Source organism: Monodelphis domestica, chromosome 3 (genome assembly GCF_027887165.1).
Source record: "Monodelphis domestica isolate mMonDom1 chromosome 3, mMonDom1.pri, whole genome shotgun sequence".
Classification (NCBI taxonomy): domain Eukaryota; kingdom Metazoa; phylum Chordata; class Mammalia; order Didelphimorphia; family Didelphidae; genus Monodelphis; species Monodelphis domestica.
In genome coordinates, this window is record NC_077229.1 from 400,919,300 (window position 1) to 400,936,069 (window position 16,770).

At 38.1% G+C, this 16,770-nt stretch overlaps 1 protein-coding gene across 3 annotated transcripts in view; it reads right to left on the bottom strand.

The window, feature by feature from the left end:
* Positions 1-16,770, bottom strand: part of PLEKHG4B (pleckstrin homology and RhoGEF domain containing G4B) — a 353,991-nt gene that overhangs the window by 270,206 nt on the left and 67,015 nt on the right. For 2 of the 3 annotated variants that reach the window (XM_056824353.1, XM_056824355.1), the window contains exon 2: positions 5,394-5,428. The gene's annotated coding sequence lies outside the window, so the exon portion shown is untranslated. Of the gene's footprint in view, positions 1-5,386; positions 5,429-16,770 lie in introns of all 3 variants that reach the window. The other variant, XM_056824356.1, reaches the window with a different exon arrangement.

Genomic DNA, 16,770 nt, shown 5'->3' on the forward strand with positions numbered 1-16,770 from the left:
CTTTCCCTCTCTCCAAGTCCTTGTTTGTTGGTGGTCCTCTCACCTCCCCGCATTCTTCTGCAATGTCAGCCCAAATACTTTCCTAGGGTCACTTAATATTTTATGCTTTGCTGACTTTCTGGTTTAAAGAATCTTTCCCTTAGTTTTAATTATTTTACCTCAGTTGAGTTACCTTTTACATGTGGTCTATTTCTTGAAAACTCATCATCTTTAAAAAGCCATTTATTAGACACCTAACCTCAGGGAGCAGTCAGTATATAGCAGAGTGTCTTCCAGATCCCTTGCTCCCCCCCATTAGTTTCAGATACACAGCAAACCTTCCACCAAAAGTCTGATTTCTTTATAATAGTAAACTTCCTATTACTAGTATTGATATTGGGTAACTCAAAACAATAGATGATCTAAAAATAAATTTCTTGGCTTTGGAATGCAAATTACTTTTGAATGTGGATGTCTGATGTTCTACAAATTCATGACAATTTAAAAGCAGCAGCTTATAAATGTGGAAGCCTTGAAAGGAGATAAGAAATTTGGAAGTTGAAGCAAGGGGAGAATTTCCCAGTTTCCCATTCCACTGGTGAGAATTTAAAATTGTAGCCACAAACAGGTAATCTGGCAAAATTTCCAGGAAAAGGGAGTTCTTTGTTTGGACGTCTTAAAGAACTTGTGAAGAGTGGCTCTTCTCATGTCTGACTGTACTGAACAGCCAATTGTGCTGAAAAATGTCTGATGAGCTGTCCTTTTTTGGTCTCTTTTACTCAGTATATGCTGTTTATAAGGCATAATATGTAGTTGTTTTCCCCTGAGCAATGGGGCATCTCCAAGAAACCCAGTTGCATTAAGTAAACTAATCTTTGGGAAAACCATGAGTCCTCTGCTATCCAAAATATGTAGAGAGAGCCAGTGGATTTTGAACACATAAAGAAATGGGTATTCCTCATGTTGACCTGTTCATTGGTCACAGTAATCTTTGAAATAGTCTAAGAATACTGTTACTCTATGTGAATTCTTACAACCATCTGTAGAATGTGATGCATCTTCCAAACATTAGGGGCAAATGCCATGACAGAGGGCAATTGGTAATTGCAGGATCACTAAAGGCATGAAAATTTTCAAGGATGTATATAATAATATATGTGAGATTTTTTTTTAAATTGGTCCTACTCTGCATGTGAGGAGAGTCATATATTTGATTCTTAATTTGATGAACAAATTATATATTACCAATTCTATAAGAACAGAAACCCTAAAACATTTTTTGACTAATATAAAGGCTTTAATCAAGAATCCAGCTATGGGAAAAGGAGCATGCTAATACATCTTTTGTGGATGTTTGTTTTTCCAGTCAATCTGGAAAACAACTTAGAATTATGTGAAAAAAGTGATTAACTCTTCATACTCTTTAATCTCATGATCCCATATATGGCATTTACACCAAGAAGTCATTGAGCAAAAGATCCCATATATGACAAAAGACTAATAACAGCATTCTTTGTTGTAGAAGAAAAAAACAAACAAATCTGGAAAGAAAGTGCCCACCAGCTGGGAAATGGCTAAACAAATTGTACTGTATGAATATAATGGAGTTTACTCATTCATTCTCTTGGTAAAACACGAACCACTCTATATTGTTTCAATTCAACTGAAAAAACATTTTTTGTACTTCCTGGATGCAAGGCACTATGCCAATGACTAGAGTTAGAGAGACAAAGATAAAATGGTCCATAAACTCACAGAGCTAACATTCTGCTAAGAGAATACAACATAAATGTAGGGTAATTTTGGGAAGGAGAGAACACTAATAACTGAGCAGGGCGGAAGACAGTGAGGAGGAGAGAGAAAGTTGGAAAGTACCATGCAGAAAATGGCCAAGGCTGAGACACAAAGGAAGATAAAGATTCTGAGAGGTAGAGGATTGGAATGTCATATTTGGGGAAGCAGTAATCAATGCAGTTTGTCAGGAATGTAGAGAATGGAGAAATAGGAGAAATATGAAATTATATTAGAAGGGTTGTTGAGAGGAAACTATGGGGGACCTGAAATACCAGGATTTTATATTAGAGGCAATATGGAACTAAGGAAGGTTTTTGAGCAGGGAGTTATCTAGGCCTTAGGTGACTTTTGGTCACTATTGTGTACGAGGGAATGACCAAAAGCAATGAAAAATTGAATTTTGAAGAAATGTCTCAGAAGAAGAGCAGATGGAACCCCAGAAGACATCAGGGAATAGTACAGCATTGCCAGCCAGGCTCAAAAGGCTCAAAAGGGAGAAGAACCAAGAGTTCTTCTTGTCTTGGGTTCCTTGGAGCTGGGAGGGAGAACTACCTTTGGCAGTAAAGATACAAAAAAAAAATCTCTCAATCCTTTTACCTGAGCAGCAGAAGATTTTATCTCTTAACTGGTGACAAATCTTTAGGATAAAGACTCCTTTTCCCCTTAGGGGAACCTAGAGCTTATTTCTAAAAAAAGACTCCCTGGTTCAAACACTCAAGATGGTTCAAACCCTCAAGATATGTAAGGGATTTCCTTTTCCCCTTTGTCCTGTTTACCCTTCAACCCTTTATAACTAAATAAAATAGACATCTTAATTTAAATAGAAACTTGAATCAGATGCAAATATATTAGGAGGGGAACTTCAAACATCATTTTAAAAAAAGGAGGCTAAGGGAAAATCTTACTTACCCTGTTAGTCTAGTCAGACTGACTCCATTGGTCAACAGCTCAGCTTGGGGGAAGGAGAGGAAGTAAGAAAGTGTCACCTTATTTTGATTCCCCAATTAGCTGAATTTTGGTTCCTTCCTTCAAAGTCCCCCACTAATACACCATGTGCAAGACAGATTTGGGAAGGTGAAGGGATGTGAAGCAGGGAGACTAACCTACATAAGCCATTCCCCAGTTTCCTTAATAAAAAATGTTAACCATTTCAGTCTTAACACATCTCTCATATTACATGCATATGTATAAACCATCATATAATTTTTTCTGATCACGTTCTATAATTAAGGCTAGCTAGGGGCAAAACTGTGGAGTGGACAAATTGCCTGAGTCTCCCTAGCCTCCAATTTTTTTTTTTGCATTCCCTTTCCTTCAGGCCAATACCTTCATGTTCTCCTTTTATCACTATCAAAACCTACTCGCAAAGAAGGATCTGACATATACCTTATCCCATATACCTTAGTCTGAATTCAAGTATTTTCTTATCTTAGCATGTCTTCAATTTGTCTCAGTTCTAACTGCAGATCATTTGATCTCAGTCATGTGAAATGTGGGAGAGTGAGTTTTGGGAGACAAGAAGCTTTCGGGGGATCTCTGAGCAATCTCTTTGCTACATCCTAGTATAGCAATGAAAGGAATAAGCTTATGTCTTTTGCATTCCAGGTCCTGCTTGAGGGAGTCATGGAAACATGACTAAATTCAAAAGACCTCAAAGGCAGTTAGGAGACCCAGTTTCAATTTCCACCTGATAGTATGTGACTTTGGTCAAGTCCCTTCACTTATTTGGTCCTATTTCCTCACTTCTAAAATGAAGGGGTTAAAATATATCATATTCCAAATCTTAAATTTAGTGGGGGAGGGGGGTTATGATTCTGTGAGTTTCCATGAATAAAGAAATAATTTCCTACAAAGATAAGGCAAGATTTCTCCAAGTCTTAACTGATTTCTCTTTATCTGAGGCTGATATATCTTTATTTATATTATTATTTATTTAGATATATTTTTTAAAGCTAAAATATATTTTGGGATATATGTCAAACCTGAGAGACTAAAAAGCCCTGCTCAAAAACACAGGGAAGATAGAAATATGCTTACCCTTTCCTCCAAACTCTTGCAGCTTGTGCAGTGGTAGAACAATAGAAAAAGAGGACATGTTGAACATGTAATACAAATTCATAAAACCCAGCTTTTGTGCAAGCCAAGGAAAGGGTAAGAATATCATTTTGATGTTTCCTCCATTCTCTTAAAGGTTGCCTTTGTGAAACTAGAAGAAGAATTAAAGGAAGATAAAACTAGAAGGTGGAGGTTTATCTTTCCACATAATGGAGGCCAGCCACAAACTTGTTTGCATATATACAACTATCTTTCTCTTCCCCTTTTCCTTACCCATCTTGCATTTAGTCATTTTCCCATTACTACCTCCTCTTACATTTGAGGAAGAATTTTTCTTCCCCAAATGTAAGCTGCTTGAAGGCAGAGACTATTCCACTTTTGTTTTTGTATCTATACCCTGCACATAACAGGAGTTTGTTAAAGTGAATTAAATAAAACCTAAGTGGACAACAATAACAACAAGAAGAAGGACAAGGTCAAGAACAACAACTACAAAAAAGAACAAGGACAAAAACAACCAGAAGAACAAGAACAACTCTTAAAAGAACAAGATTAATAGTGACAACGGTCTGTAAGAAAGAGAACAATGGCAACAAGAAGGACAAGAACAACAATGACAAGAACAAGAACAACAACATTTATCCCCTCCTCCATTGACTGAAGTTCTTCCCTTTTTTCTTGGCTCAACTCAAATGCCAGAATCTGTGACCTCCTCCCCTGCTGAAAGTGATTTTCCCTGCTTTAAATCTGTCATAGTACTTTGTATGGGCTTCTCTTTTATAAAAAAAAAAAAAAAACTCACTTTTCCTCATAGCATAATTTTAAAAATCGATTTTAATTTAATTTAATTCCAGATTGCTCTCCAAAATAATTGGATCAGTTCACAATTCCACCAATAGTGTATGTGTCCCCATTTTTTTCACATTCCCTCCAATATTTGTCCTTTTGCCCTTTTAGTCATTCTGATAGTATAAGGTGATATTTTAGGGTTGTTTTAATTTGTATTTCTCTAAAATGATTTGGAGCATTTTAAATATACGTATATACTTTGATTTCTTCATCCCAAAATTCTCTATTCATATCTTCTGGCCATTCATCAGTGGAGAAATGGCTCATATTCTTATACATTTATACAATTTGACAATTCTTTATATATTTTAGATATGAAACCTCTATCCAAAAGCTGTCTATAAAGTTTTTCCCCAATTTATTGATTTCCCTCTAATCTTAGAACATAGTTTTTGGTATATTTGTCTTTCTTGCCATTAGATTATAAGCTCCATAAGAGCAGGACATGTTTCATCACTTATCTCTACATTCCAAGTACCTAATACAATGTTTTGCACATATATACTTAAGAAATGTTTGTGGAATTGAATCTGAATAATGAAAATTTTATTTGCTTTTTATTATAGTTGTGCTCTCATCATATTCCTTCACTAGATTGTAAGTTTTCTGAAAACAAGTACAATGTCTTGTTTATTTTTCTATTTCCCCTTGCACCTAATGCAGTACATTATGTCAATAAATATTAATTTGTATTAAATATTGAATTCACCTCTTACCTTTGAGCTTCAACAACCATTCGTCTAACTTCAATCTATAAAGAAGAAAAAAATGAAATATAATCAATTCTGGGGCACTGATGCCAACTAAAACATTTCAGGATAGCAAAAATATTCACACTTCTAAATTAAAACCTATTTAACTTAAATATCTCAAGTCATGGTTAGAAAATTTCAAAGCAAAACACTAATCATCAAAGCTATCTTCACTTATCAAGATTTAAGTACTCATGGTTGTCTATTGGGGTCATGTGGATGTACAAACCTCTTTATAGGTATCTCTGGCTATTGATACAGGACTTAGCAAAACAGTGACAATCAGTCATTCAGTTAATAAACATTTACTGGGCATCTGCCTGTGTAAGGTACTATGCTAAATGCTGGGGATAAAAAAAAAAGGCAAAAGACAACCTCTGTCCTTGAGGAGGTCACAAATAATGGGGGAAAGATAGCAAGCAAGCAAATATGTAGAAACAAGTTATATACAGGATAAATAGCAAATAATTTAAAAAAGAAAAGGCACTCGAATTAAGAGAGTTTAGCAGAGCCTTCTTGTAGAACATGATATTGACAGAATCAGCTCATTATTCATATCTTATTAATATTTGTGGGATCAATATGCAGTATGGTAAGAGGATAAGTTAGGATCACAGAATTATAGGATCCTGCTTCTAGGGCCAGAAAGAACCTCAAAGATCTTCATTTGACAAATGAGAAAACCGAAGCCCAGGGCCATTAAGTGATATTCCCAAAGTCATACATAAGTGACAGAGGCAGGTTTGGAAACAAGGCTCTCTGACTTTAGAGTAAATGCTCTTTCTACTATATCATGCTGGTAAGATACAAGTTGAGAGATTAAGAAGTATATGTTGAATCTTTCTTGTACCAAATAATTTTTCACACAAAAGAAGATAGCTATTATATTTCTTCCAATTCTTTTTTCCCCATTAACAGTTTCATTTCCTTCATCTGAGACAACGTAGCTTTGAATTCCTTCTCCATTCTACTCATCCTCTTCTAAACATACTCCAATTTGTCTGTTTGTCAGTTAACAAACATTTATTAAGTGCCTACTATGTGCCAGGCACATTGTTAAGTTCTGTGGATAAAAAAATGAGGCAAAAGACAGATCCTGCCCTTATGGAGTCCTCAACCTAATCAAGGAGACAAGCAAACAAATACACATAATCTATATACAGGATAAATGGGAAATAATTAAAAGAGAGAGGGCATTAGAATTAAGAAGGGTTTGGAAAGGCTTCCTGGAGAAGATGAGATTTTAGTTGGGATTTTAAGTAAGTCGAGGAAGCCAAGAGAGAGATCAGAAAGGAGAGCATGCAAGGCCAGTGATGGTGGACCTATGGCATGTGTGCCAAAGATGGCACACAGAGTGCTTTCTGTGGGAATGTGCCCCTCTCCAGAGTTTGTTTCTAGAAAAGCAGAGGGACTCAGGTGGAGCTGCTCTCTTCCCCTCTCTACTGTGCCTGATGACATTTTTTCATATCACCCACCCCTTTGCTCAGCAGCCCAATGGGAGCACATACTCCCCTCCCCCTCTCCACCTGAGCTAAAAACATTCCTCACTTCACCAGCTCAGCTGTCTAGTAGCCCAATGGGAGGACACATGGGGTAAAGTGGAAAGCTCACAGGTGACAGAGCTGGAGGGGAGCATTGCACTTGGGCTACTTCCCTCCCCCTCTCTATACTCACTGAGGACATTCCTCACTTCACCTTTTCCTCTGCCAACAGCCCAATGGGAGTGCTTCCTCCTTCCCCTGTGTGGGGTAAAGGGATGATAGAGTACACACAGCCCTGGGTGGGGTGGGGCATGGCATATGACCTCTGTGGGATAGGGCATAGAACAAGGTTTCTAAAAGGTTCACCATCACTGTTCAAGGCAATTGTCATTTTCCCTCTTAAAGTATGGTACTCAGAAAATGTACCTCCTTTTCTTTGTAGAATGGTAGGCTGTGATTGTGGAACACTACAGAGACTGTCAGACTTGATGGGTTTGTCTGCTACTTTTCCTGAACTGATTTTTTTCTTTATTATTAATGCTATATTTTGAGATATAGTCATGGTAAATTGTAATTTAATTAAATAGCAATGGTAGGGGAGAGATGAATGCATTTAGAAAGGAAGGTGAAGTAAAAACAGAAATTTTCAATGTGGTCAAAAGTAAACATAATATTTCAAATGTGGTCTAGCCAAGGACTAAATACAGGGGGCTCTATAATTTCCCCTTTTTCTGGATATTATACTTCTAGTAATACAGTGCAAGCAAGATCAACCAAGTTCTTTTGGCCATCACGTTGATGAGGAAGGATAATTTGTTCCACCCACCAGTGCCTGAGGACCCTAGTGACTACAATAGCTGCAGGGGCTTTCCAGGGGAAAATCTCACTGGGATATGCCCAAAAGAGTAAACTAACTGCCCCCCCCCTCAGTAACCTTTAGTTCATTACAAAATCATTTATATTGGGTTTAACCCGGGGTATCACATGGGCAGCACCCTAGCCACCAGATTCTGTCATGTACCCTAAGGGGGAATGTCTAATGTTGAACCTGACCAATCACAACTACCCAGTTTGTCCTGCCTCATGGCTAAACGTATATAACCTGGCCCCAGCTTCCATATAACACCCCTACTCACTTAAGAAGAGGAACCTGTGGGCTGTCTTATCCCAGACTCCTGCTTGAACAATAAAATTAAGGTTTGCGATATTTGCCATGAAGAAAGTCTGAGACTGATTTCTTTTGAGACAACACAATCAGCACTTCTTACTGAATCTGAATCTGGTCCATTGTAACTCCCAGGAATTTTTCACATGAACTATTGTCTATGCACATCTCCCTTATTTTGCATTTGGATCAGTGGTTGGGTTTTCTTTTCATTCTTCCTTTGTCTTTGTCTTTCTGTCTTTTTCTCTTTCTCTGATTTTCTCTTTTTCTTTTTGTCTCTTTTGTTTTCTTTTTCTCCTTCTTTCTCATTTCCTTTCTTTTTTTCCTCTCTTTCTTTTAAATGGAAAAGCAGGACTCTACATTTATCTCTGTTAAATTTCCAACATTCTAGATTTAGGCTATGTAGTAATTGTCAAGAAACTTTTAGATCCCAATTCCATCGTCCACACTATGTTAGGTAATCCTAAACTGACAGGAAAGGAAGGAAGGAAATAAGAATTCATCAAGTGCTGCCAGGTACTATGCTAAGTATTTTATGAATATTTTTCATCTCATGCAAACAACCCTGGGAGCTGGCCACTATTTTTTACAGGAGGGGAAAATGAGGCAAACAGAAGTGATTTGTCTAGGGTCATACAGCTGGAAAGTATCTGAGGCTAGATTGGAACCCAGACTTTCTGATTCCAGGATCAAGGCTCTATCTACTGTGACACTTAGCAGCCTCAGGTTTCTGGGTGATGGGGGTAGAAATTACTGTAATAATAGGTTTTCAATCAGTTCATTATTAAAACTGTTTTAGAGAAGAGAAGTAGCCCAAATTCTTTATACAGTGAAGATAAGGAGCCTAGAGAATACAGAGATTACAGGCCTTACACAAGTTAAAGGGTGAAAAAAAATCTACCCTCTTTATATCCTCCAGTAACTCAGCAGTTCTGACTTGGGTTGAAGATTAAATCCCATCCGAGATCCATATTTCTCTGGCCTTAATCTAATACCTGAAGAAAGGAAAGGTTTCCTATGGGATGTACCTGCTGCAATATGCTGTATAGAGCTACAAGAAGGCATAAGTATACATGGTAGGAAGGTGTACATTAAAGGATGTTAAAGATGGGTTTCGCTGTGTCTGAAATAATCTATACGAAGAGGATGCTGCAATCAGTGGCGTGATTACACTTGAGTGTGTCAGCTATTAGCCACTTTCCTCTTCACCCTGTCTTTAACCTTACTGATTCTAATTTGTTGTAACCAAGAAAAAATAACAGAGAAGGATAACAATAGGAAAGCATATGAGTTAACTGGTTATATAAGTAACTCTAATTTTTTCACAAACTTTCAAGTCAGTGGACTCTGACCCAAAAGTAGCTTTTTCCTTCTACAGAATACTTAATTATAAGGCCTGAGTTTGTGAATACTATTGATGAATTCAACTCCATTCTAGCCCCATGGATTGAGGTTATGTTTCAAGTAGTCTATAATTATGTTATTGAATTTTTTTAAATAAAAATACTATGTCAAATTAGGCCCCTAATGGCCTTGTATTTTTTTATAGACAGAATGGTAATGCAGATGGAGACTATCTATATCTCTCTTCCATGTCCTAGCTTTATTGTTTAGTCATTTTTCAGTATTTCTGACTCTTGGGGATCCAATTTTGGTTTTCTTGGCAGCTGGAATAGTTTGCCATTTCCTTCTCCAGCTCATTGTACAAGGGAGGAACCCGAGTCAGAGTTATGTGATTTGCCCAGGGTCATAGAGTGAGAAGTGTCTGAGGCCAGATTCGAATTTGGGAATCAGAGTCTTCCTGACACCAAGCTTGGCGCTCTATCCATTGCACTACCCAGCTGCATTGCCTAGCTATATGGCTTTAAATAAATTCTTTCACCTTTGTGGGCGTCAGTTTTCCCCCAAAGGTAAGGATGGTAGATGAAGTTTCAGAACTGCCAGCCGTAGGTCCTCTGATCCTATAACAATCGGACCCCTTTGCTTCAAGCTTTTGTTATGCTTCCCAGAAGCTGATGAGGGTAAGGAGGGCTGGCATTCTTGGTTTTAGGAATTGGCAGACCTACACTTGGCCAAAGCGCTCCATGTCCCAGGAAGACAACACTTTGTGCCTCCGTTAGATCATTGCATGCCATTTGTTCCCTTAGGACAAACTAGTTCTAGCTCTAGAGAAGATGTTTCAGAGACATCCTCAACTCTTCCTTGCATAGGAATCATTCATTGTTCAAGTCCTACCAATTTCTGCCTTCTCAGCATCTTTCTCAGCTATCCCCTTCTCTCCGCTCACACTGGGACCCACATGGCTCAGGTCCTTATCACCTCTCATTTGCACAATTCTAACAGCTTCCTAACTGGCCTACCTGATTCCAATCTCTCTCCTCTTCCTCCTCTATGTGCTCCACATAGCTACCAAAACCAATGTCCTAAAACCCAAGTATGACCACAGTCCTTCCAAAAAGAAAAAAAAAACCCAAAACTTCAATGGTTCTCTGCCTCCAAGATAAATCATAAACTCCTCAATTTAAAATCTGAAGTTGTGGGGCAGCTGGGTAGTTCAGTGGATTGAGAGTCAGGCCTAGAGATGGAAGGTCCTGGGTTCAAATCTGACCTCAGACACTTCCCAACTGTGTGACCCTGGGCAAGTCATTTAACCTCCATTGCCTAGTCCTTACCACTCTTCTGCCTTGGAGTCAATACACAATATTGATTCCAAGATGGAAGGCAAGGATTTAAAAAAATTTTTAATAAAATAAAATCTGAAATTGTTCCTAATCTGGCTTATCAAGCATATCTTTGCTTCTTTCAGATTACTGTCATACATTCTGTGTTCAACCAAAATGATTTACCTCACTCGGAATTTCATCTTCCTCCTCCTCACCTGAAATTTACTCCCTTCCCATTTAAGCCTCATAGAATCTTTAGCTTCTACCCAAAAAGAAGCTCACTCAACCCCAAATCTCTCAACTTCTACACTAACTCAGCTCCTTCATTTTTTTTAAATTTTATAATATTTTATTTGATCATTTCCATGCATTATTCATTAAAGACAAAGATCATTTTCTTTTCCTCCCCTTAAACCCCCATAGCCGACGCGTGATTCCACTGGTATCACATGTGTTCTTTATTTGAACCCATTACCATGTTGTTAGTATTTGCATTAGTGTGTTCGTTTAGAGTCTCTCCTCTGTCATGTCCCCTCAACCGCTGTAGTCAGGCAGTTGCTTTTCCTTGGTGTTTCTACTCCCACAGTTTGTCCTCTGCTTATGAATAGTGTTTTTTCTCCTAGATCCCTGCAGATGTTCAGGGACATTACACTGCCACTAATGGAGAAGTCCATTACGTTCGATTGTACCACAGTGTATCAGTCTCTGTGTACAATGTTCTCCTGGTTCTGCTCCTCTCGCTCTGCATCACTTCCTGGAGGTTGTTCCAGTCTCCATGGAATTCCTCCACTTTATTATTCCTTTGAGCACAATAGTATTCCATCACCAACATATACCACAATTTGTTCAGCCATTCTCCAATTGAAGGGCATCCCCTCGTATTCCAGTTTTTGGCCACCACAAAGAGTGCAGCTATGAATATTCTTGTACAAGTCTTTTTCCTTATTATCTCTTTGGTGTACAGACCCAGCAGTGTTATGGCTGGATCAAAGGGCAAACAGTCTTTTATCACCCTTTGGGCATAGTTCCAAATTGCCCTCCAGAATGGTTGGATCAGTTCACAACTCCACCAGCAATGAATTAATGTCCCTACTTTGCCCCATCCCCTCCAGCATTCATTACTTTCCTTTGCTATCATCAGCTCCTTCATTTTATCGACAGATTATTGATGAAGTTTCCCCAGTAGGTTTAAACACTCTTCTATGAAACTTCCCTTCCCATTCATCCAATAGCCCATCAGAGATATCTACATTGATCAAGACCTTTCCCCACAGAGTTTGATACCTTTGATTGATCTGATTCCATTGAAATATCTGGTTAAGAGACCAGAGCATAACAACTTCTCATTCACTTTAAGTGGGGTACAGTGAGTTGACCAATTTACTCAATCAACCTCACTCTTGTGTATAAAAGTGAGAGTGTTAGACTTGATGACAAAAACCTGCAAAGTTCCCTTCAGCTTTAAATCTGATGCTAGGATGTGGCAGAATGAATATCGAGTTCAGCTGCCACATAGTAGGTCTTAAATAAATTCTTTTTGGTTGATGGAGTCAATCAAAAATATCACTTCTCAAGTTTTTCCTAGAGAAAAAGTTTAGCTCCGTATTTTATGGCTATTTTTCAGGTGTCCCATTTAGTTGAAAGGTAAGCAATCCTTTCAAATAACACATTTACAATACACACATGCCTGCCCTGCCTATGTTAATTGGCCCTACAGAAACATCAAGTTGGGTAAAAGTATTACAGAAACATCTCGTCTTACACAGAATGATAATATAAGATACATCCTGACTGGACAAAGTTCTGTCTATAAAAACTAAATTAGGTCTTTATAGAGACCAGAGACTATATAATCTTTATAATAATAACAGTGATTCTCCCAAAGATCTGAGACTATATAATCTTGATAATGATACCAAGTTTCCCCTCCTCAAAACTTTTCTCTTTGCTGCCTAAGAAGACCCGGAATACTTCACCTAAAGCAAAGATAAGGAAGAACCATGCCATAAATGCCCCATGGCAAGCTTGGAAGTTTCCAAGTATCCTTGACAAAGGGCAGTTCCTGTTAGCTAACCTTATTCATTATGCCTTTGTCCCGCTGGTTGCTATAGCCCCCTTGGAGGGAGAGACTAGTGGCAAATAATACCCATTCATTTTCTTTTTGTTATAGCAAAGAGCTGGAGGCTAAGGGTGAGCATCAACTGGAGAATGGCTGAACCTAATACCATGCGGACAGAAGACCCTAGTATTTTATTTCTGCTATCTCACACAACCTAAGAAATAGCTTTCTGATTGGCCTGAGTCACAAGGACAGCTGTGTGAGCTACTCTGCTTTCTGCCTATTAGAATTCAGAGAGGAGTTGCATTTCTAGGGATCAATCACCTTTAGAAGCAAGATTTTGTTGTTATGATAAGGCTATCCTGAGATTATACTGGTCTAGAAAAGTTTAGGGGGCATAAACTTTTACCAAGATTAAAAAGCTCTTAACAATGTTTTCTGATGTCATCACACAATCAATCAACCAATCCCCAAGCAATATTAAATTCCTACTATGTTCCAGACACGGTTAAAGGCGAGGGGGACACAAAGGAAAAAGTGAAGTAGTTCCAGATCATTCTTATATTCTATCAGGGGAGAAAGTATGTACATAAGTAAGTATATACAAAGTTTTGCATATGGCTGTTGGAGGAAGAACTTGGGAGAAATATCAGAAAAGATTTCAAGCAAAAAATCAGTCTTTATCAGGACTTTGGAAAAAAAGTAGGAATTTTAAAGGCAGTGGTGAGCAGGTAGGTGGCTAGGTCAGGAGGACCTTGGTTCACAGCTGGCGTCAGACATTTCCTAGCTATGTGACCCTGGGCAAGTCACTTAACTCTATTGCCTAGCCCTTGCTCTTCTGTCTTACAGGTGTTACTAAGACAAAGTAAGCCTTAAAAAAAGGCAGAAGTGAGGATGGAGTGAATTCAGGAAAGATGGTAAAAAACAGAAACAGTAAAAATGTCAGTTTGGCTCTACTGACCAGTGTGTGAAAGGGACTTCAGGTATAATAATACTGGATAGGCAAACTAGAACCTGGTAGTAAAGGGCTTTAAGAACCAAACATGGGAATTTGGATTTGACCTAGAGAAAATAAGGAAACACTGTAGTTTAATAAGAGGGAAAAAGTTAGGACTCATGCCTTAGGAAAGTGGCAGCTGTGTAGAGGGCAGATGGTGAAGGAGAAAGACTTGAGGCAAAGGGACCAATTAGGAGGTTATTGTAGTGATCTGTATGAGAAGGAGCAACTAGGTAGCTCAGTAGATAAGCATGGGTTCAAATCTGGCCTCACACATTTCCTAGAGAGAAAGTAAGGGCTTAAAAAAAAATAATAGGAGGGGGCAGCTGGGTAGCTCAGTGGATTGAGAGCTAGCCCTAGAGACAGGAGGTCCTAGGTTCAAATCTAGCCTCAGACACTTCCCAGCTGTGTGACCCTGGGCAAGTCACTTGGCCCCCATTGCCTAGCCCTTACCACTCTTCTGCCTTGAAGCCAATGCACAGCATTGACTCCAAGACGGAAGGTAAGGGTTTAAAAATAATAATAATAATAATAATAATAATAATAATAGGGTCAACTAGGTAGTGCAGTAGATAAAGCATTGAACCAAGAGTCAGAAAGAACTGAGTTCAAATCCTGCCTTAGCGTGCACTAGTTGTGTGCTTAATTCTGTCTATCTTAACTATTATCAACAAAGCAAAGATCCAGGACAACTCCAAGGGACTCATGACAAAAACAATATCCCCTGCCATTGAAGGAACAGAAAGCGCCTGAATGCAGATTGAAACATGCCATTCTTCACTTTATTTCCTCAATGAATTTTTCTCTAATATAAGCAATAGGTCTTGTTTTACAATGTGACAAACAAGGAAATATGTATTATATGATAATATATATGCAGCCTATGTACAAGCCTGACTTATTGAGGAAGGGGGAAAGGATAGGAAGGAGAGAAAAATGTTTTTAAGTTTAAAAAATAGTAGTAACTAGTTCTAAGTCATCACAAGCAATATAAGATATAAAACCTCTCAGAAGCCTATAGGGATTAGAAAATAAGTGAACAATACTGATCTTTCTCTTTCTCATCATAGACACGAAAGGTAGTTTATCTTTGATTACATCGTTATCACACTTAGGGTCATAAAAATTAGAGTTGGAAGGAATCTTAGATTAAGAAAAAATAAAAATGAAAAAGTCATGGGTATTTCCTCAAATCAAGGCATGGAAAGTAGACCTGGTCCAGTAAGAAGAAGCTACTATGATAGTGGTGACGTTGCCATCATAAGAAAGCCATTACGACAGAGGTAAAGAATTGGGTTGAGGCATCATGGGCTGTTTTGGGCTTGAAGAGAGCAGTGGGGGATCATTATTTCCCTTTTTTTCTGAATTCGCCTTTGTAAGCTATAGAGTTGAGAAAGGCAGATGTCTTCTTCACTAGTGCATTGGAAGGAATAAGTCGATTTCCAAATAGCTGGGCTTCTTGACTGATTGTTCTCCGTAATAGGTTTTCTGAAGGTCACATAAGTGGTGGGAGGGCTACCATTTCAAGCTAGCTCCTCTAAACTTAAATCCTACACTTTCCCCACTAAACATACAGAATGGAGAACAATTAAGATATAGATCTTCTTGAATCGTAAAAATCTTTTCTTGAATTAACAGAAAACATTAAAAGATAAGAGGATTTGGCTAGGACAGTAAGAAACAATAATAGAAGAAAAGCTGAAGGAGCACTTTAACTCAAGTATGGAAGTCCTATTTGTATAAATCCTCTGGGGTTTGGGATACATAAAGCACCATTATTGAAAGGAGATAAAATTTCTACTTCTCAGTAATTGACAACAGTTGAAGATTTGTATGAAGACAATTAACTGTTCCTAACTACATTCTTTAAGTATGATACATAGATGAACAATTAGTTAATATTCATTTTAATATTTCTTACAGAAATAAAGGGCTAACTTTTGAAAAAAGCATACATGGCAAATCATGTAATAATCTGAGAGTCAGTTATTAATACTTATAAGAAAGGTAATTATTTGACCCAAACAGCCACAGTCAGGTACTTCTGTTACCTCTGTGACAGTTACACAAATTATAGGTATAGCACTATGAAGACACAACAAGCTTTGCAAAATTATACCTATAAAATAGTTACCACGATCAGAAAGCCAGGCAAGCTGAGCCAAAGGCAGCTGCCATGAGGACAGAAGTCTGTCTTTGTGTCTCTTGCATTCTTGGAGTCTGCCCATGAAATCTAAGTGTATAATTGAAAATCTGTTACCCTAAAAGGGAACTACATTTCCTGAGAGCCCACTGACTTCCTGTCATTATGTACTTCCTGTAGACAGGGAATAAATATCCAGGGGGAAGTCCTGCTCCTCATCTTTGGATGGCAGCCAGTGGTGATGGTGGTAAGGTGGGGATTTTGAAATGGTTAATCATCCACGGGCACGTGGTTTTTATTTTGTATCCTCTTTATTCCTTGATTTCTAAATGATCATTTAACAAACCTCCTAAAATATAATATTTTCATTATTTGAGATTAAATTTTAATTCCCCTTTAGGGTAACAAATTTTCAATTATACAGGGACAAACAAGATTGTCTACTAGCATTTTCTATGCCAGCCTATTTTATAGCTACTGAAGAACTATTTTCTTTTTCTTTCTTTCTTTTCTTTAAAAAACCCTTATCTTCCATCTTAGAGTCAATACTGTGTATTGGTTCCAAGGCAGAAGAATGGGAACAGTTAGGCAATGGGAGTTAAATGACTTGCCCAAGGTCATAGAGCTAGGAAGTATCAGAGGCCAGAGTTGAAACTAGGAATTCCTGTCTCTAGACATGGTTTTCAATCCACTGAACCACCCAGCTGCCCCCGAGGAACTATTTTCCGAAGGGAAAGGAAATATAGTAGAGCTTCAGAGTTGAGCAATGGAGTTACAAGAGGCGGATTTCCCTTGGGCTTTGGCTTTCCTTTATGTTTTATATCTCTCTTTGG